Source organism: Oryzias melastigma, linkage group LG20, assembly GCF_002922805.2.
Source record: "Oryzias melastigma strain HK-1 linkage group LG20, ASM292280v2, whole genome shotgun sequence".
Classification (NCBI taxonomy): domain Eukaryota; kingdom Metazoa; phylum Chordata; class Actinopteri; order Beloniformes; family Adrianichthyidae; genus Oryzias; species Oryzias melastigma.
The window spans coordinates 1734342-1756605 of NC_050531.1; positions in this window are offsets into that span (position 1 = coordinate 1734342).

Genomic DNA, 22264 nt, shown 5'->3' on the forward strand with positions numbered 1-22264 from the left:
TTGCTTTGCTACAATGATGTCCTCGGTAGTCTTACACCGCTGGGTTTTGTTATTTTAGTTTGGCAGTCTTTATTTGCGGACTTGCTTTGTTTCTTTTTTAGACTTCAGTTTGGGAGCAGCTGACTCCACCGGTCAACATGGGCGGGTCAGGAGTCTCCCTGACTTGTTTTATGTTTGGTCACGGTTCCAATCCCCTTTTTTTGTATTTCTATTTTTACACACTAATCATTTCATTGTGTTTCTTTACAGGACATCGTTTCCTCTTTTCTCTGATGAATCTGGTTCCTCATCTTCCTTGTTACAGTCCGTTTTTGGTGATTCCCCTAAACTTCAGACAGGTTTACCTGTCAGGGCTGTAACAACCGTAGTTCTCCTTAACGGACTGGACCGTACCAAACCGCTCAGTGGAAACGAGGCTTTACCGATCGTGCACAAATGCTGCGTGGACAGTGTGTGTATTTGATACATTAGTGCCTGTTGGACGTCTGCACAAACTACACTCTGGTTGTCTTCATTTCTGACGCGTTCTCTGGTGCTGGATTTCCTCTGGTCCGTCTACGGTTTGTCTTTTTTGCATTGCAGGGAGTTTGTCTCAGAACCTTCATTTAACATCGTCTCCATTGCATCTCCAACCCCTCCTCCCTTCCTTCTGGAGGAGTGGTTTTTCCTGCCACCTCCTTGTTGTCCCGATCTCTTCTCTTGCGGTCTCTATGTTCTCTGAAATGCAAGTTTTGAAAGAGGTAACGTTTCTGTACTCCAAAAAATAAACTTTTGTCATCCGTGGTGAAGATGGACGCCGTGTGATGGGCTGATCACCACTCCTCCTCATGGGTTTCACCTGTGTCCTCTTGTTTTTCCCTCCCTTTTTGGGTGGAATGGGTTCCTGTCCTCACTTCCCTGAAGGGTTTGTTTTGTTGCCCGTTTGTTGCATTTTTTATTTTTGGCCTTTGTGACTCTGATTCCATTTTTAGTATTTTGCTCTTCTTTGGTTTTTGGATTTTGTGTCCGCACACCAAAGCGTGACACGCCGGTGTTATCCGCTGGGTTCACGTGCGTTATCACATGGACAGTAGGTATACCACCGTAAAATATACCATAAAATTGTATACTTTTTCTTTTGAAGGTAAAACAGAAGTTTTCATTTTAAAACTTGAACCTGTTTCAGCTTTTTGCTGCAGAATCGATGCGTAGAGCTTGTGTTGCGTTACAGACGGACATCAGACACAGATATGACAGAAGCCATGTCAACATTCTGGTTGAATAACGAACGTTCTCTTCACCGTGTCATGGAACGGTCAGGTTCACGTTCAAGTCATTTTTTCACCTGCAGACGGACAATATCCCCCTGTGAGGTGGTTGTGATGAAAGCTTCAGTGACTCAGTGAAACCAAGGAAGTCCGTTATGTCAAAACTTAAATCAGATTATGATAGTTTCTGTAGTTTTGATCTTTTTTTCTTCTTTATCTTGCTTAAAAAGAACAATTGTTGTTGCAACAAAGAGCTGGTCTTAGAAAGAACTGCAAACTATTGCACAGGTGCTAACATCCTATTAAACAGTAATTGTATTTCTGGAGGTTTATTTAGAAAAAACGTCTGTCAAAGAAACGTCTTATTATGGCGGGATTCTTCAAAGGTTAAGACTGCGCTGGACGGCGTGGGCCCGCAACCCAGCAGCTGCAAGACGAAGTTTCTGAGCATGAAATCGTAAAGAGTTTGGGGATTTCATCATCCCCCATTCATAATAAAATAAAAAGATTCATAGAATCCAGAGAAATTTCAGTAAACAAGGCAGAAAACTAACATTTATTGTCTGTGATCTTTCAGCCCTCGGGCTGCGCTGCTGAAAAGCGCTCATCAGTTTGCAGCCAGAGATGAAACCTAAACTCCAGCACGTCGTGAAAAAAACACATCTAACAACAATCAGACTTCTAGTTAAGAATCTTTTTAGGGAATCGCAGAGCGAGAGGGACAGCTCTGGCGCCGGCGCCGGCCCGTTTGCTCTGACGAGAACCTGCTCGCTCCAGACGGAGGAAACGCTTCACTCTCAAATCTGCATCAGTCGGTCTCCTCAGATCCAAACACCGACTCCGAAAGAGCAGCTGATGCAACGGCGTGTTAGGCAGCGGCGCCGAGCTACTGTCATCAAAGTCAAAACCAGTTTAAATTTTCAAAGCCAAACAAAAATTTCATCACTGGATGTCTTTGCAGAGCTGTTCTCCCTTAAATGTGTGTAAACTTCTGGCTAAACAACCTTTTAGGTGAGATCTGCACCAGGAGAAGCTTCTACCTGAGAGGGGGCGTGTCTCTTTACTCTTTGACCCACTTCTCTGGCACATCAATCTCCCGGCCGCCTTGGCATTTGCTGACCGCCAAGGCCGCGGCGTCTGACTCACATGGTGTTTACAGTGGAGGGAGGGAGGTGTTGTCCTCCTTTGAAGGCGAACCCCGTCGGGGTTACGAATGTTTCATCGCAGGACAAAGTGGAGGTTCAGGGGGGGGATGTAAAATTGATGTGCAGTGACCTGGAAACGTTAAACTGAGGTTCAGCTTTTGCCGTGTTGGACTTAAAAGGTCGGATTGTTTATAAAAAGGTTCTTAAGGAGACGAGAGATCAACGCTTTCATTCATTTCATGCCAATAATCACTGACCTCAATTCAAACAACAAATCTCCCTCCAGTCCGACTCTCTCCTGGAGCATCAGTGACTCCCTGGAGCTTTTCCCGCCGCAGGTTCTCTGGTTAAATAAAGAGAGAAACGGGCGAGGCGTCACGTGACCACAGAGCCATCCATCATGGCGTGAAGGGAGAAGGTCAGCCACAGTTAACCTTATTGGCTTTAATTGGTCCCATGTGTGAGCGGCCCCGCTCGGCTTCTCTGAGGGAAACAACAAACATATTGTTGAGGTCACGAAGTCCCGGCTGCACTTCCTGCGCCGCCGCTGATGCAAGCGCCTCATCACCGCCAGGAAGTGAGGAGTCGGCTTTGGACTCCGTCTTCCTGGGGGAGGAAAATGAAATGAGGAGGGGGTGAAGCTCGTCCAGAATCAGATCACCTTGTGTTTAAATCAATTCTAGTTTATAATTGTTTAAATACTTTTGTCCCAAATCCAGTTCTGAGTAATCTGCAGTCCTGATCCAGTACTTTAGTAAAACATGTAAAAATATTAAATAAAAAGATCCAATTTGATCCAGTATTTTATGTTTTATTTACTCTATTTTATCGTTCGCTTTAAAAAACAAGAAAACAATGTTTAAAAAATAAGGTTAATATTGATAAAAATGAGACAAATTATCTCCAACAGAAACAGAAAATTTGGCTTGTCAAGGATCCACAAATTAATATATTTTTACTAGAGCTGTCAGGCGATTAAAATTTTTAATCGCGATTAATCGCATTGTCCAAAGTTAACTCGCGATTAATCGCAAATTTACATGTGGCCTTTTTTTAAGGAAAAAAATGTGTGGTTCGTGGAATTTAGCAGTTCTACATTAATTATGAAAACAAGAATGGCAAAATTAATAGTTTTCATCAGAAATACTTTATTTTGTAACATTATATTGAGATAAACTTTCTTAACAATAAAAGGCTGTAACATAAAATGCCTAACAAAAGCCCAAGTCCAAGTGAAGGGCATTTTAAATTCAAAACTTCAATCAACGTTCAGTAAAATAAAATAAAAAACATCAAAAATAAATTTTCCATAACACTTTCATGTTCATTTTTTGTCAGGACCAAATCTTTTCCTCCTCTGCTGAACTACAGTAATAAATGAAATAGAGATTTATCATTTCCAATTAACTTTTGTTTTTTAAAACCTTGAAGACGGAGAAAAGCGGGATACACTGTGGATAGTTTGACAGTCTGTTACTGCCGTTAAACTAAGTATCCTGTGTTGAGTTTCACGGAGGAAGACCAGGATATAACAGAGCTCACACCATGAATATGCCGGCAGACAGACCGCTATGCTGGGGCTGGATCACGCTGAAACCTCCAGAACATTTAAAACGTCCCCCAGTGCGCTTGCTGTTCAGAACGTCGGGGATCGCAGCTCTCGCGGCGCCGGACGCGAGCCGGTACCACCAGACTTGGTACTGGACGCGAACCGGAGCCGGGTTAGGGTGCAGGAGCTCTCCAGGTCCTAGCGCCGGCCGGTTTTAGCTCGCAGCTCGGAGGTTGGAGACCCGCCCGTGATCTAGTGAGAGCAGCCGGTGAGTTAAAGGGGGACGCCCGCGCGCGCGGTATGGAAAGGCACGTATGAGAAAGTCCGCGATTAATGCGTCAAAAAAATTGTCGGCGTCAAGCACATGTCAGATTAATGCGTTTTTAACGCGACAAATCTGACAGCCCTAATTTTTACTAATAACAAGCTCATTTTTTAACAGTATAAATATTCATATTAATTTTCTCAAAATGATTCTTTAATTAAAATGTTGCCAGTATCTTTATGCTAACCACTAGGATCTGTGTATTTGAAACCAGCCAAATATACTATAAACAAAAGTACTTTTCTATTCTTGGAAAAGGATAGTAAACAGTTGTCAGCACTATTCTTTTCTCACTGTGTTAAAATTTTACTGGAAAATCTTGAATCAAAGCAAAACTCCTGCATTGATCTGGACTGTACAAATGTCACAGGCTTGAATGAAGATGTTTTATTTTCTTTTATTTTTAATTAAAAAAAGAAATGTTACTATGGTAAATAATCTAGTTTCAAGTGTGTTTTTACTCATAATATGTAATAAAATCTTAGTAAAAAGCCTTAACATCTTATTGAGATAATTAAGTAGCAAAACTCTTAAAATAAGGGAAATTATCTGGTATAAAATCTACTTGGTGAGAAGAATAATCTTACCGTTTAAAAATAAGCATGTATGTTCTTGTTTTAAGGTAGTTCATCTCACTTAGATTCCATTTTTGCAGTGTAGCCATAAAGCAAATTTAAAGATATATTTCAATTACCTTATTTTGCGTTCCCAGAAGTCTTTGGAAAAACTAGCGTGCATCGATGCTCGCTACATTGGCGATTATAGACCACAATGCATTGCTGTCATTTTTTTAGATTTTCGTCTTTTTCCTTCAGCATTCACTACGCTCTAGACTACTGCAGGAGCCGCGTTGGAATGACGGCGCTTTTAGTCGGCATGCACGTATGTTCAGATAGGAACCAGAACTTTCTGCCAGTCCAGAATTTTATCTTTAACCTGCTTCTGGAATTTTTTTCAGTCTGTGGAGTACAAGCTAGAAAACTCGTCAGCTTTTTGAGGAAAGTTAGTTTTTACTAGACGATTTTTGTTGTTGCATTCTCCTTCTCCAGCAAATGTCTCTGGACCGTGTAACTGTAACATGAACCGGGTCAAAGCTGGACCCTCAGAACAGAATCCAGAAGCTCCGGTCAGCTGAGCATAAACTCCAGAGTTTGTCTTTACTGCTTTGATGCGTCTGCTGGTGTCATCCGCCCCAACACTTATTTATTCTGCTCAAATGACATCAAATATTCATGCGCTGCATTAGCATAAACTAGAGCACTTCAGGGGTCAAACGCCGCTCAGAGGGAGGATGCAGCCTCTGCCGCTGACGACATGACCTTCTGCACGCCCAGCGTAGAGTCAGCACTTTCTCTCAGCGCCTGAGATCCTGCGGAGTGAGTGTCGGTGAGGCTCTGCACGCAGACGTCAGTCACACAAACGTACTGCTCATGCTCCTCCTCTTCCCAGCATGCCTCCTGTTTTCCTGCAGCTGCTGACGCCCCGAAGCTCAGAGGGGTTAACTGAGGAGAAAGTGCAGAAACAAACGCCGCTTCAACCTTTGTGTCATTCAAAAAGCTTTTCCCACATAGGTTTAAAGTATTGAAGATTTTCTAAAATATTTACTTATAGTTCACAAAAAAAATCTCACTAACCCTTTAACTGCCTACTCACCCGAATGGTGGGAAACATTTAGAAAAGATGTTTTTAAAGATACGGTACGGAGCCCCTAAAAGGACATTACAAAAAAATAAAAACGAAGATTCCCCTTACTATTCTGCTAATTATTATTTTTTTTTTACTTCAATTTTTAGAAAAAAAATGATGTTCTGGTTAGTAACTGGTGTGCACCAACGAGTTAATAAATTTAAAAAAAGGCTAAAAATTTAAGTTAAAAAAAATTGTATTTACTTACACCAGTTGGTAACATTTTACAATAGAACTTTAAAAAAATTCTGTACAATAACTTGTGTGCACCGGTTACTGTCTGGTGAGCACCAGGTAGTGAATACACATTTTTTTTAACTTCCATTTTTAGATTTCGCTTAATTTTTTTACAGAGCCCGTATGTTTTTTTAGAAAAAAAAAAAAACAAAAAAAAAAAACTTTTTCTTCAATTTTATTCTTTTACGTTGATGTTCCTTTATGGGCCTCGTACCAGGGCAAAAAGCAGCAGAAAAAAAAGAAAAAAATAGGTGACTTTTTTCTGTTTTGGGTAGTTAAAGGGTTGAGAGTCACCATCCATTTCTTTACGTCGTTCTTCCTGTGCAGGATGACCGTGATGCTGCTGGACAATCCACCACATTTATAGGAAGAACGTGCAAACTCAGAGGACCCAGTCAGGATTCGAACCAGCACCCTCTCACTTTGAATGCTAACCACTACACCACCGTGTAACCCTTTAGTCTCATAACACTAGAGCATATAAATATTAAACATTGATCACTGCAAAGTCCTGTTAAAAACGGAACATAGATGCGATATCATAGAGAAAACTTTCAAAATAAAAGAGTTTAGTTACTTTATGAATTTATACATTCAATGCAGACCTGAAGACAATTCTCAGATGTGGAATATTAAAATATTACATTTAAAGTTCCTTTTTTTTAATTAAATTATCTCAATAAAAACCCTGAACTTCCTTTCATCAGAGGTTTTGTCTCTGATGGGATTTCGACTTGTCAAAGATGTTGGCATGAATTCACTTTAGTGTTTTCTCTAATTTGACACAAACTGCAGCTTTCAGCGTTCTCTGCTCTGCATTCTGCCACCAACTCATCTCCTCCTTAAATGTAACCCCTCCAAACAGAGAGATGGACAAATGGGGTCTTCTAGTGTGTCCTCTCTCAGTGGGTGGAGTCTCCTGCCTCAGGGGGAGGAGTTTAAATATCTTGGAGTCTTGTTCACGAGTGAGAGAAGATCAGAGCGTGAGATCGACAGACGGATTGGAAAGAAGAAACACGTTTCTCACATAAAGGCCTGAAGATTTAGCTGCATATAGACGATTGTTTAGTTTTAAGTCCTTAACAAACAGTCTGGCCTCGGTGGCGATGTCCCAGCAGCCTTTGCGTTCTGGAAGCATTCGGGGGAGAACATCTGTCAGGATGACACATTGCTCAGTCAGAGCTCGGCCTCGGCGCTGATGAATGTGCTGGCAGAGCCCAAACAAAGAGCGGTCAGGACCGCATGCAGACAACAGCGGAGCGGCGGGTCAGGCTTCATTCTGCTTCACTTGACTCCTTAATGATGTTTCTCTGCAATTAAAGCCAAAGCTAAACATCAGATTTATTTAAATATTGATGCCGGCCTCTTTAACATGCAGTCAGGATACCTGAATATTAGACCTCTCTAAAAGTATAATACATTCCAGGAAACTAGCATGACTCACCGTGACCTCCAAGAGCTTAGAAAAGATGTTAATTTCATTCAAATTGCAGAACCAGAAGTTTTCACAGTTTAGATTTATTGGAGCAGAATTGGCGACAAACCTACAGTAAATTTAAGAACAATAAAACTGATGCAACCATTTTCTTAGTTTCTTAGTTCTAGGACTCATCGCATCCACTACATGTTATTGTCTTTCTTTTTCTTTTACTAAAACAGACACCCCAAGGCTCCTACCATCCAGCTGTTGATTACCTGGACCAGGTGTGTTCAGACAGAGGCTGGATCAAGCTGGTGCCAACGCGGTTTTTTGGTTTCTGTTCCTAATTAGTACCAATTTCTGTACTTCAGCAATAAAAAATGATGCCTACATCTCCCCAAATCAACCCATTTGCATTCCTAAGTCACATATTGACGCATGGTTAAGACCTCCGCGTCAAAAATGGACGTTTTGGGTTTTGTTGTTTTTTGACGTGCTGCCTGATCCCATCAAATCAGAGCTCCCCAACCTCTGGGCTGCAAACCCGCCCCTCTTTCAGCAAATTCTCTGCTCGACGTCTTTCAGAAATGTGATCCTTCAACGTACTGAACAGAGTAGAAGTGATTGACATGTCCAAAGACAAATAGACCTTCAATGAAACTAAGGACCGAAATGATGAACCGTTTGCAGCAGCTTCTTTCGGTTTGGCAGAACCGCGTAAATCATAACAGTTTCTACTTGGAACTGAATTTCAGTCCCCAACCCCACCAATTACCCCAACCAGTACCAGCTTGCGTCGGGTTCCTGCCTGCTGGTTGGGGTCCAGTACCGCGTCTGGTTCCACGTCTGGTGCTGGGTAAGGGTACCAGGTTTGGGTAGTGGTACTGGACATGTCCCGAAGACCGGTCTGGGACTGCATGAAAAAAGGACGAGTTAGGGACGCCCAAAACGTCAAATTTTTGACACGAAGGGGTCGAACGGTTGAAAAATCATCTCCTCCGCTCAACTTGTTTGGGCAGTTTTTTTTTTTATGAAAGTTTTTCAGTTCCATCAGATTCTGATTTTTTTTAACCTTTGAATTTATTTATTTATTTATTTTTTAACATCGACGTTTTCCTGGATCGACTTGTTTTTCTAATGAGACTGTCGAAACGTAGCTTTACCCTTTGAATTTTTGTACGTCGAATTTCTGGCCCGTCGATATTTTAACTATTTTAAAACATTGAAATATTTAAGATAGAAAATATTTTTGGGGGCATACAATTTTGCTGTTTAAAAAGCAAGGGTTAAAAAAAATTCTGAAAGAAAATTCAGTTTAAAAAAATTCAGTTTGAAAAAATTCAGTTTGAAAAAATTCAAAGGAATTCAGAATCTGATGGAGCTGAAAAAAATAGTTTTTCAAATGACAAATCATCCAAACAAAAGGCCTTGTGGTCTAAATCCAGAGAGCATCAGTGCACAGTTTTTTTTTTTTTCTAAAACTCGAATTGTAAATCCAGACTCTCCCACGAAAATGACAAATGTCCTAAATAGTTAGGATGGGTACTGAAGGTCCATGCCAAGTTGGTACCGACGTAACCGGTACTTCTGGTGTTTAAACACAGATGTGGATGCTTCTTGTCTTTCACTTGAATTCCATTCAGTTTTGATGCACGATTCGTTTTTCAGCCGGCTCAAATAAGATCTGGTGAGGGAGTGAGGGTGGGCGGAGCTTCAGTCAAAATGTTGAAGGCGAATCGGCAAAAGTTCGTCTCTCCTTCACAACTAAAGACTCAATGACCTGATGGGTCACGGTGATGTGTACCATGTTTTATATGAAGACTGTGGTCGTTGTGACTAGTGGTGAAATACATGCTTACTTCAGCTGAAACGTCGTTTTGGAAAAAATCCAGATGTTTTTGGAGATCTGGTTCTGGGAGCATTTCAATGGTAGAAGTTTGGCTGGAAATCCAATTGGTACCCAGAACATTTTAAGGTGGACAGAACTGCTTTGAGGTATTTGGTTGGTTTCACTTTAGTTGATCAGAATATTTGTCCAAATATGTTTGTCATAATCCACAAGCTTCTCATGTTTCTGTTTCTTGAACTACTAAATGGGAATGAAAATTAAACATGTAGAAAGTGAGTAAACACTTTTTCTCAGCACCATAAGAATCCTTTGATGGTTCAGTTCTTCTCTTGTTCTCCATCAGAAACTCGAGTTGAGCTCCGTCCCGTTAAGTTTGAGCTAGCAGACATCTCCGACGCTCCAAACTCAGCGAGTCTCAGCAGATCAATCCCCATTTATAATGCATACTGTCCTGGGACGTCCCATCCCTACAGCTGGACCGTCTGTCAGCCGGAGATGTGGCAGCCGTAGGATTTGTCTGCAGAAGCTGCGCGGTGGGACTGTTTGCTGGATGATTAACATTCCGGCGGATGACAAGGGTAAACAGCGAGCGCTCGTCTGCGCGGCGGCTCGCAGCCTCGGGACAGGCGGACATGGATAGCTGCGCTGACAAAACTCTCTTAATCCTCATCCCTTTAGATTACAGAAACAATGTTGGAACAGGAAAGGGCAGGAAGTGATGACTGCTGACCTGACGGCCCGTGTGAAAATTGCTTTTTGGATTATTTCATTCCGAGCATCATTCACATTTATCATTTCCCTCAGATGTCGGCTTGGCTGTGATTTTCTTTTAGTTTGGCTCCAAAAGAAAAAAGGTCACATTAATGGAAATGTTGGCTTTCAAGCAGGAGGAATTCTGTTTTTGCTGACAAAACGCAGTTTCAATGTAAAATAGGAGCTTTTTTTGTAATTGTATTTTAGTCTGATGTGAAATAAGCCGTGGCTTTCACAATGCACTAATGGGGGGGAGCGGAACGCTGACGTTTGGGGTTCCTAACCCACTTACCGGCTGCATTCATCTCTTTGATGTGAATCTTCACATTATTTCTGTCATCTAGCTGCACTTCTTCATTCACAGTGTAACCTGATTACTCTGCAAAACCACATAAATCTGCATGACTGCCAGCGAGCCCAGACAAATGGAGAGCGGAGGATAACACTCTGTTCTACATGTTTGGATTCTGACATCTTTAATAATAACCGCAAAAAAGCAGATCAGCCTGAAGACAAACGGGCGGATAGCTTATAAAAAATAAAGCAGAAGTGACTCACTCGTGTTTTTAGACGCTAAGCGTTAACTCTGCAGTTTAAATGCTGAAGAACTGAAATGAGACGAGTCAGGTTTGAGATGATCGGTCATGCTGGGAAGATTTAGAAACGTGGGTCACATGACTTAAAGATGAAAGTTGGACGGTCTCAGTTCCAAACTGAACACAGACGAGAACATAGACCGTTATCATCAGTTTACAACATACCTTTCATTTCGTTTTTAATTTCTTTAATTGATTTGGTATTTGATTCTTTTATTCCGCCCCACAGCTGCCTGGGACTGAAGGACTACATTTTTTTCCAATTCTTTCTTTCATCCAGCCAAAAACTCAAAAGCTCACCAAAAATTCATTTTTCACCCAATAAAAAGAAAAAAAACACATCACAGCAGGATGTGGGGCTCAAAAACATTTTCAAATCCAAAGTTATTATTTTTTTTTCGATAAATGCAAGTTTTTTGAAATTGTTGTGATTCCATTAGGCAAATTTATTATTGTAAATCTAATTTGTGCGATTTTGATGTTGATGGATATGGAGCCACTGACCTGTTCATCGCCCAAGGTCACCCAAAGATGGTTCCTGTGGAGATAAAACCATTAGACAAGAGGCCACTGAAAAAAAGCATTTATTTATTTTGTTTTTCAAGTTTTTTATAAGTCTTAAATATCTCACATTTTAAAAGGAAAGCTGTAAGTTAGTTTAAAACTTTAGGACAAATTAAACAAAAATCACAGAAACTTTCAGAAACATCTAAGAAGAAGTAAATCTAAATTTCCCTCAGGTTATGGTCTCTGAGGGACACACCTGCAACACCTCAGCAGGAGGGACCCTCATGTTTGCTCAGAGAGTCACAGTCCAGTGAGAATTGGATGAATCTCTGACAAACAAAACCTGATTTTTGAAAATATATTCAGAGTCACAGAAACAGGAACTTGGTGGCCGAACAGATAAGTGTGGAGGGACAGAACGGGATTGTGGGTATTTGCAGAAGGTGGCAGAGCTGTAAGTTGGAGCAGGAGGATTGTATTTGTGTCTCAGCAGCTAACTGTCTCTCCATAATGCATAAGTCATCTGCAGCTTTCCTCCTGGGCGGGGTCACTGCATGGCTGCCTGTGCACATCTATCTCTGAGATAAGATCTGTGAGTGGCAGAGGGATTAGTATTAGTGTCTTGTTGTTTTTGTTTTCATTTATGTTTCAATCCTGCTGGAGATCCAATCAGATCACTGAAGAACTGAAGTGTCTTTATCTGCTGGAACGTCGTACGGAGAAGCAAAGCAGCAGAGACGCGAAACTCCACTGATGACCTCGTTTGGGCCGCTGTCCAGCCTCGCCACAGGGGAGCGTATGTGGTTAGGGGGGTACCAGACTCTAACGCCTGGATCATGACAGACGCAGAAGCGCCACGTAACGAAGGCCGCTTCCATCCGGCGCCCTTGCTAAAGTCCCTCTAATGAAATTCCAGCTCAAAACCAAACGGCTGTAGCAGCGGCGATGATCTACGCTAGCGAGACACAGAGCTACCATAATCAGACGGGGGCTGTGTGTGTCCCCGTGAAGGAGCAGTATGCTCAGCTGCATAAGCCACGCCCCCTCAGAGGATATCTTTCAGGCTGAGCATTCAGATCAATATGAAAAATGGCTTATTAGGACAATTAGGTTGTGAGATTTTGGTTAAAAACTTCATAATCATAATTGAAAGACTACTGAGAACTTTTTTTTTGAAATACAAAAATTGACATGGGAAGTGTCGTTCACAACAGACATGGAGCGCCGCGGTCCTCCACGGAAGGCTGGTGCAGTGCAGCGAATTGTTCCGGCGTCAATTCTGGCTGGAAGTTACATCAAGATACATGAGAAAATCTGATTTATTTTGAAAATATAACAAATTTTTCACAATAATTGACAAATGTGATCATGTTTTAGCATCTAAACAGACTGTAGAGATGAAAATAAACACAATTACAACACACACTTCTCTCTGTCCTAACAACAGATAAGTTAAAGTAGTGTAGACATACTAACTACTTGCTTCTTCTTAGCAGAAACATGGGTCATATCTATGGGTTTCTAACTTACCCATGATGGCAAAAAGAAGCAAAAATAAAAACGTGTGTCGGCCGTCGCGGGTAAATGCGAGTCTGCGTGAATTGCAGAAAAGAGCGGAAGCCGCGCCCATGTCGCTCTTTGGCGTCCGGTGTGTGAATCGAGCCTAAGAGTTACAACTTTCTTTGTTCTCTCCCCACCAGCGAAGAAAAAGCCGACAACTCCACACGGAGGTAAAAGAACGATCCCGTTTGGGCTTCACTTTCCTTGTTTGGGTGGGGTGGGGGGGGCGCGGGAGGAAATAAGGGCTCCAAGGTGTTTCTGCCTCTCAGAGCTGATTGAATGCTCCGAAGATAAGCTCGGCGACATTAGATATCTGGCAGGAGGAGGATGGGAGGCTAATCTCATTCTCCATGATGATGTTTCCAAAGTGACTCTTTTCACCAATGCTATTGTTTCTGAGCACTCCTTGGGTTCCAAGGGCATGGGAGGTGTCCACTGGAGCAGGCGCATTGATTGCTCCAAGATTTGATTAAACTCTCGGCTGTACTCCAAATGTAAGACAATAGCATGGAGATAATCCCACCTCCTGTCCTCGGGTCAGGGATAATGTGCTTTAATGATACGGCTCCTCTCCGATGGGACACCTCCGGCCATTCGCGCTAAATGTTTACGAGCTTTGCAAAGTTGAACCTGCAGCTGCACCGAAGAAGACTTTTAATCACAGAAGAGGAAACTTTCTTGTAGCGTCTCCACGACCCTATTGATGATTAGTGCTAATATTTAGAAGAAAAGTGTGGAGGTAAACACGCTGAGAGCCCCGCAGACTCGGGCAGGTCAGCTCCTGTGACTTTTAAATAGGACACGAGTCCTTCCTCTGCAGCCCATGGCTAACATCTTTATTAGACCTCATTAGCAGCCATCCTACACAAATTTATTCACAGCAGATTACAAAACCAGGCTCTGGGGTGGAAAACCGCGGCCCGCTAAATCATTAATTGATGATCCTGCAATTCCACTCAATGTTTCTCTGAGCTGTAAAAGAGCAGATTGGAAGGAGCAGCCTTTCTTTCTTTGATTCTTTTTCCCTGAAAAGTCCTCCAACGCCACAAATTCAGATTTTCAAACGACCTTGTCTCCGAGCGCATTTATTCTGCAGTGTGGTCTGGAAGTGTGCAGAGAGATTAATGCTGGCGTTTGCTGGAAAGAGTTCAGCGACGGGGTGTGAGGATTACACTGCGGTGAACTGTTGACCGTCAGTCGGGTAGGGGGCCTGGAAGATTCTTAAAAACACTTCTGCCGCCCAACGTGAGGGCGCCTCCCCGGCAGTGGAGAGGTTCGAGTCGGTGTGATGGTCGTCTTCTTCCCTCTCGTCTGTCAGCTCGTCTCTCTGCATTCATCTCTCAGATGCTCCTCTGAATCTCCGTAATGACGACAATTAACCTGGAATCACAGTAATAATAACGAGTGGAATCTGCGCACACGCCAACTAAGAATGCTAATTGACTTGATTGTTATTAATTTTGACATTAGGCTCTAATTAAAGATAGCAAAACACTGATTTCATTTTCTTTTCATTTCGCGACGGCAGATTAAAGGGGCATTGATCACACCTGAATGGCTCGGTGTGTCTGTTGCTAATTAAAGCCTGAGATTACAATTAAGATAATGAGTCTAACTTTTAAATGGCGCACACAAACAGTTTTAGAACCCTGTCAGTCAAACGCAAATGTGCATCTGTGGTGTGGAGTATGAAACGTAAAGCAGGCTCACGGGAGACCTTAGTTTGGTTAAAAGATGTTTTTTTCAGGTTTATATAGTCAAAACATTCCATCTATGAGTCAACCAAAGGGTTAGCATGAATATTTATCATCTATATGAATATGTGTCCCTCTACAATGAACTACAAATGTCTTTAATTGAATTCTTAATTGGTTTAAGCCATTTAACCCTACATAACCATTCATCTCATAATTAATATATGCATTTCTGAGACCACTACCTCTGTAGCATGATCAAAAATACAACTTGGTCCATGTTTTCTGCAGTGTAGTTAATCATCGTTACAGTAGAAGGCATTTTCCTGCTCATTTCAAAATAGCTGCATCCATGAAATCTTAAAACTCATTTATTAGAATTAAATTCTTTATATTAATTGTCAAAAATGTTGGATATAAAAAAATGTTTTCCTCAATAGTCACGTCAATATTTTTCGCTTTAAGCTAACATTATTGTGAGCAACAGCGTAATCACCATCATGTCATAACTGATTCTATATATATAATATATATATATATATTGATATTAGAGTCGAAAATTGATTTAAAAATATATAAACGAATTAATCGCAAATCTGGAAAAATTTAATTGAGATTAATCAACATTATTTTTTTTGTAGTCTTGGTATTTGCCAGCCAATTATTATCTGCAAATAATAATCAGCACAAATATAATTATTTAACTCTACCTTTATTTTGTCATTTTTTAATGTCATATTCACACACTAGACATAAAATCATGCAAAAAAAAAAAAGTTCCATCTGGAATAATGGGATTTATTTTGCTGTGAAAACCCAGAAAATGTTTAACAAACTTTTTTTACAACGTAATGAAAGTTTTAGGGGTAATTTTACAAAAATAACAAGATTTAAATTTGTTGAAGTATGAATTTAAATGAAAATGTAATTGAATAAAATATATATCAAATATGAAAATATATATTGAATCAAAAATCCAAGTCATACCAGACAGCCCAAAAAATAAGAAGAGAACTGCTGTCTATTTTACATTTTTCCTGGAATTCTGTTTTTCTTCCTTTTTTCCTCTCATAAACTTTATTTATTAATGTTAGTGTTAAATAATAAAAGAAATGTTTTGGGAGAAGTTTAACGCCGGAGTCACACAGGACGCGATAGCGCCGCGAAGCGGCGCGGAACGGCGTGCGCTTCCATTCGGCGCCCATGTTGACCTATGGCGTCGGTCACACCAAGCGCGGAGCGACGCGCAGCGGCGCGGAGGGTCCGCGCGGTGCAGCGCAACGTTTCGGCGTCTGGCCTATTTCTTCCGCGCGACGCGAGCGCTCCGCGTCAATACTGGCAGGAAGTTGCATCGAAATACATGAGAAAATCCGGTTTATTTTCAAAATAGAACCAATTTTTCACAATAAAACGCCGCGATTGACAAATGTTATCAAATTTTTGTGTCTAAACAGACAGTAGAGATGAAAATATGCATACAATCAAAACACACAGACACGCGTGCGCGAGAGCCCCCACCCCGGACACCACAGATCTCCGGAGCGGGTGTGCTGGTCTGCAGGGTTCTGGGAGGAAAAAAAGGAGAGCAGACGGGGCAGTGGGGGCACACTGGAGCGGGGCACGGGGCTGCGTTTGAACAAGAAAGAGGCAGAGGAGCGGTTCTTCTTGGAAGAAACATCAGGTAATATTTTTAGTTTATTAATTTACCGACGGAAACACGTGGGAGCGCGTGCGTGCACACAGACACAGAACAGACAGACACGCACACGCGCGCACAAGCCGATCAATGAAGTGGGCCGACTGCGGAGTTTGGGGGTCTGTGTCTGTGTCGACAGGGGCAGAGACCATCTCCTTTTAGCAGAAACACGGGGAGATATCCTGGTTATTGACCATGATGGCAAAAAAGCAATAGCTCTAGCAGAAGCGCATGCCGACCGTCGCGGAAACATATCGCGTCTGGTGTGACCAATAGAGCGCCGCGCAGCGGCGCGCTCTCCGCTCCGCGCCGCTGCGCGGCGCTATCGCGTCCTGTGTGACTCCGGCGTAATCCAGCTGGATTTCAGATCAGCTGCTCACATGTTGAGGCGTCTGTCCACTCTGAACTGCTCGCTTCAGGGGGGCGGTACTTTTGCGGAGAACCACAGAGTTTTCTCAATTTTTAGATGATACCGATGCTCATTATTGTGGAAAATTCATTTAGGACCCCATCTCAAAATGGTCTGTTTCCTAGTTGTTGAAATTCTAATAGCAGACGGTACAGTTTGGCTCCACCCCCCCACCCTTCATAGTGGGTGTACCACTACTGCTGCAAATACAGCCATCAGAATGATGTCAGTTCTCCGCCGTGTTCCTTAAAATAGAAAAGTACTTTAACTACAAAACAATGCCTTAATATCTCTTTAATTTAATAAAATCTCAATCTCAGAATAAAAAAAAAAAGTTTAAGTTTATTTGAGACAGACTTTTATTAAACTTATCTCACTGCTGGCACGGCAGGACCACAGGGCGGGACGCCTGAACGCGATGAATAAATACGAACAGATTCATTGTGTTTCATAAATCGCGCGCGTTAACGTGTCAACATTCACACTCCTATATTTATATGTATATATATATATATGTGTGTGTGTGTGTGTGCAAATATAATATTGCACACTTGTTTGAGTGGATTATGCTAGATTATATATATATTGCATATTTATTTGGGTGGTTTTCATTATAAGGGTTTAAACACATCTTTAAGATAAAAATATCTGCAGTTTGTTTTGGTGGATTTTTCAGAGTTGAGATGGTTGTCCTCAAACCTGCCAGGACTGTAGTCAGTTTCATCCCAGAAGACGTTTTCCTCTTCAGCACATCCCGAGCAGAGGACAGACTGCTGGTGAATGGGGAGGATTTGGAAGACAGACTCTTGAACAAAGTGTGAGAACATGGTGGTCTGATTCTGTTTGTGGGGATGGCACGGTCACATCATGCTCCTATAAGGAACCCCTGAATAATTTAGAACCAGCAACATTACCTGCATGGCTGCAGACCCACCTGTCAGTCTGAAACAGAGCCAGAGCATCTGAATGAAGCGGACACGTAGCAGGAGAAGACAGCTGAGATCTTCTCCAAGCCTCAGGTCGTTCCCAGCTGGATAACATGGAGCTGAGTGAAGGAGAATCTGCAGTTTCACTGCAGGAATATCTGAAGTCAAGTTGGATACTTGATCTGAGCTTTGATCATTTTGCCTGAATCTAGAGCCACGTCCTCTGAAGAAGCCGGGATTTTACCGTAAATTTACAATATTTTTGACAATGTATTTGTGACATAGCGGCCCCGCCCAATTCCGATGCATCCACTTTCAGACAAATAGATCTATAAACGTCTTTGTTTTCCTTGTCTGAGCTGGAATCTGGATCAGAACTAGACGGCTGGATAGAAACAATATAGGTTTCATTTTTGTTGAAATGCTAATGTTAGCTTGGGCATGTGAGGGGCTGTAAGCTAGTGGGAGAGCATATAAACAGAGAGCTCTGTAGAAAAGATGTCCTAGACAGCAACTCAAGTTTTTTTATTTTTTATTTTAAAAATATTTGTTTTGCTGCTTCATTTTCTGACTTCACAAAACAGTGAATCTGCCAAAACTGAGTTTAATATTCCCAGCGTTTACCTCTAAGAGAACGGCTGCACCGCTGCTGCTGATTGGATCAATCAGCCACAAACAGAAACAAAAACAAAACAAATGTGTTGAATCTGCAGAAGAAAAACATTCTGTGTTAATTCTGAGCAGATTTGCAGTTCAGTGTCTGTAGAAGCTATTAAATAAGAAGAACACCCCAAAAAAGTGAAGTGTCTGCTCATTTCTTAGCTCAGAGGCCATTAAATAGCTCCTGGCACTCAGCACTCCTCCAATCAGGAGTTGCCTAATTTTTAAGCTGTTTGTCTTACAAACTTGTGGTACATCCTCTGTCCTCCCTGCTCATTTACTTTTCTGAATCCATTTTCTTCATCCGCTTCTCACTCTAATGAATGAATCTAGTGGCACCCGAGTACTCCTTCTCCATTTACTCCATTATTTTAATTGTCCAAACATGCGTGCGCTGTGAGGTGAGCTCTTGTTCCGCGGCTTGTTGTCTTGAAACAGCTCATTAAAAACAATGCTGTTCTGTGAGTGTACTCCTGCATTGCGCCTCACGTTTCCCTCCAGATGCAAAGCCTGACCTGCTTTTGCTAATGACTGAAACCTCGAGTCCGCGCCGGTCCCGCAGACATTTCTGCACGCTGACGTTACGGCGCAGTTGAAAGGGATGTGGCCTAATTAAATGGAATATCCTGATGCAATGGGGCATCCCGAGGAGTGTGCAGCGCGCTCCTTTGATTAGAGTGGCAGTCAATTTATTATTGGATGGGAGAGCTTACCTCTGAAAGTGTGGGAGCTGATGCTCGCTTTGGGTGAGTGTGATTCGTCATTCATTATTTATTACTTTTACATGACTCTCCATAGAATAACGCCACTAAATGAGGAGCGCAGCGTCTTATAAATGGAAACCTGGTCTAAGTGAAGGCTATTATCCATTTTATATCATCCGTTCAGCTGGTTTTCTCCCCTTAGCAAGCTGCATGTACTAACAACCCAACCAACATGATGATAATAGATTTAAAAAGGCCGTGATTAATGTCAGATTGAAGTTCTATACATCATCTTCGGCTACCTGAGGTGGACTACTGTGAAATACTTTGGCGCAGCATGAGGAGAGTTTTTTATCTGGCATGATTTAGCCTCTACCTGGACGATTTATCTTTTCTTATTTCATTGTTGCAGATTTTTATTCATTATAATATCAGATCTGCAGCCCACTGAGTCGACCGCTGGGCTTCCATAAATGAAAAATAATACCAGCAGTCTCTACCAACACTTAAAAGTAATTCATTCAGTAAAGAAAAAAAAACACTGTATTCCCACCTAAATGTAAAGTCTGTTCAGTAGTATTCCATCCAGCTGTTCCAGGTAAATTGTTATAATAATAACGATGTAATCTTATGGATGAGAATATTGTTTTCTGGGTTTTTAAAGACTTTAGATCTTATTGTTCCACTGAAACAAATCTGACGACCTTTAACCTCTGACTGCTGTTGGTATCACAGGAACTCAACATGACATTTACGTGGCAAAGCGACCTGCTGAAGAATGAAACCATTGACTGTATATGATAAGTGACTCCACCCCCCTGATGTCCAAACAGGAAGTACTCGCCAAGAAGCCAAATTCCCATAGACTTCTATATAAAAATGCACAAACCGCGCTCTGTCTTCTGAGAAAAGTGATTGTCATAAGTTAAAAAAAAAACTTTTTTAAAGGTAAAGTTCCCCTCTTAGCGCTTGTTTTTGTCCAGATGATGAAGCAAAAGTTTATTTAAAAAAGTTAAAGTCTGAAGTCTAAATCATTTAATTCCTCCTTATTTCTTTTCTGCTTTATCTCAGTCTTTAAAATGATCAAATCCACCTAAATAGGAGCTATAAAATCACTCTCATGTCTTTTCTATTGTCTTACTATTGTGATAAACTGTGGAATAATGTATATCAACATTTAATTATGGTATGAATAAGGAGTTTGTGTATTTTTTTTTTGATTGTTTCTGCTGTTTTTTTGATGTGGTGAATTAGAGCAGTTTTCTATTTTTTTTTTATTTGTCATTTGTTAAAAAAAATAACCCCTTGGTGATGTTGTAAACATTAGAAGTCATTTATAACAAAAAAATAACAATAATTAAATTAATTTTTATCTTTTACTGTGCCACAATGTCACAAACTTAAATAAAATACCTTAAAATTAGACTTTTAACAGCAATTAAGTAAAAAAAAGCTGTGACTAAAATCCATTAATTAGATTTATTAATTACATTTTTTATTCACACAAAAAATGTATTGCAATACAGCATTAATTTGTATAGCATTTTGTAACGTGAAAATGTTTCACAATAAAAGAAAGAAGAATGCTTAAAATAAGTTAAGAACAAAATTAAAAACAAAATTAAATTACAAATGTGAGTCACTAATAAAATACATAAAAGAAAATAAAATGCCATCAACTGCTGAGTATATAAAGCTGTCTTAATAAGTCTTTAATCAACATCCTAGACTGTTAAGGATCAAATCATGGAGAAAAAAGGAATAAACGGCGTTTGTGGGGAATTTAACAAACCAATTGATAAATGGGAATAGAGCTGAGATTTACACACCATTTCCCACCACGACTCTTTGTTTGAACACAACATGCTAAAAGCATGTCCAAGCTCACCCGTGTGTATAAAGTGCTGCAGACAGAATTCTAATTAAAATTTGGCAAATAAGGATTTAAATAACACACATTTCTCTGCTGGACTTTGAATATTTGTTTTTCTAAACTTCTAGTTCAGGTGCATAATTTGAATAAATAGGATTTTAGTTTTTCTGTGAAAAGGGGGAGGGTCAGATTGTGTTTTTCTTATTAAGGAAGAGTTCATGTGCAGAGGACCACTCATTCAGACACACCAGATCATTCTTCAGTGGCTTCTTTATTTTCAAAGATGTATTTTCCTTTTTGCACAACTGTATTAATTCAGGAATTCATGAAGCGTGGCCACAATGTGTCACGGCCACATGAACGCAGAATGCTTCGAATTTAAAAGGATGGAAATGAGGCGCAGTGGTCAGCCTTAATATCATCCAATTCTTGCCATCAAATCTCTGCAGCATTGATTCCTTGAAATGAACTGAAAGTTTCCAATAAAGCCAGAATGAATGGCGTTTTGTGTTTTGTCCTTCCCAGCTTGAAGCAGCTGCTTTTATTTATTCGTGAATGCAGTTGGGTTGAATTTGTTCGGCCCTAAAGATGACCTTTTCCCATGATGCAACTCATATGTCATGCTGGGCCAAAAAATAAAATAATTCTCTTCTTTCTTTAAAAACAAGTAAAGCTGTCATAGAAGAAAACACAATTCTAAAACTGAGAATTCATGGTAGTCTGGAAAATAATTAAGCTTAATAGGAGAAAGAATAATCGAAGTATTTCTGTGTCTAATTAAGTCAGTGGTGCTAATTACATTTTTCTTTCACAAAAGAGAAGTGTGATAATTATTTTTATGCTTTTCTGAAGAGCGATTGTATAAGCTTGTGGGAAAGCTGATAAAAGAATGATAAAGTTTTAGATAAGAGAACAAATGAGTAAAGAAATAAATGGATTCATCACGTTTTAACATACAAAGCAAAAAAAGTTAAAGGAAATTATTTTACTTTACACATTTTTGTGGTAAATTACTGACCAAATGAGAGCCGACTTTTTTAATATAAAACACAGAAGCCTTAAATGTTGCTACATGACTTTAGAGAATTTACATAGCAAATGTCAAGTGGGGAAATTCACTTTAACGAAGCCTGTTACAGTAAAAGCAGAATAAATTCAGCAGCAGAAAGTTTTAACCACAGAAAACCTCTAATGACTTCTCCATTATAACCAAATACTATAATACTACCTGTTAAATTTTTGAAAATCTCCTCTATGCATTATTTTTAATTAATTTGTGATTCTAATTTGAATTCTACACCGTTAGCCGTCTGCTTCTCCAAACATCTGCGATGGAACAAGCTGCAGATTCCTGTGAGTTTCACACCCAGCTGTCAGAGATCCTGCAGGACTGCAGCTTCCCCATCAAGTGTCGAGGTACATAACTGA